Here is a 224-nt window from a genome sequence, read left to right on the forward strand (position 1 = left end):
CTATGCTGCGTTGCTATTCAGTGCCCTGTCGCAAACCAAGCCTTGGCTTAAGCCCGTGAGAATAGGGGAGGGACCCGAGCCCAGTTTTTGATGTTCTGCATGGGTGGGTGCCCTGAATACTCAAATGCATTCCAGTGACAGCTGACCCTGTAAGGAGATTTTCAATAGTGCTCTGGTTTTTTCTTCTTTTCTTCCCTTCCTTTTTTCTTTTTTCTTTCTCCTCC

The 224-nt window shown here is 47.3% G+C and overlaps 1 protein-coding gene across 6 annotated transcripts in view; it reads left to right on the top strand.

Moving 5' to 3' along the window:
• The window catches only part of STX17 (syntaxin 17), a 36927-nt gene that overhangs the window by 34018 nt on the left and 2685 nt on the right, over positions 1-224 (top strand). The window lies entirely within an intron of this gene.

The sequence above is a fragment of the Haliaeetus leucocephalus genome, unplaced genomic scaffold (assembly GCF_000737465.1).
Source record: "Haliaeetus leucocephalus isolate CR32 unplaced genomic scaffold, Haliaeetus_leucocephalus-4.0 Scaffold587, whole genome shotgun sequence".
In the NCBI taxonomy this organism is placed as follows: Eukaryota; Metazoa; Chordata; class Aves; order Accipitriformes; family Accipitridae; genus Haliaeetus; species Haliaeetus leucocephalus.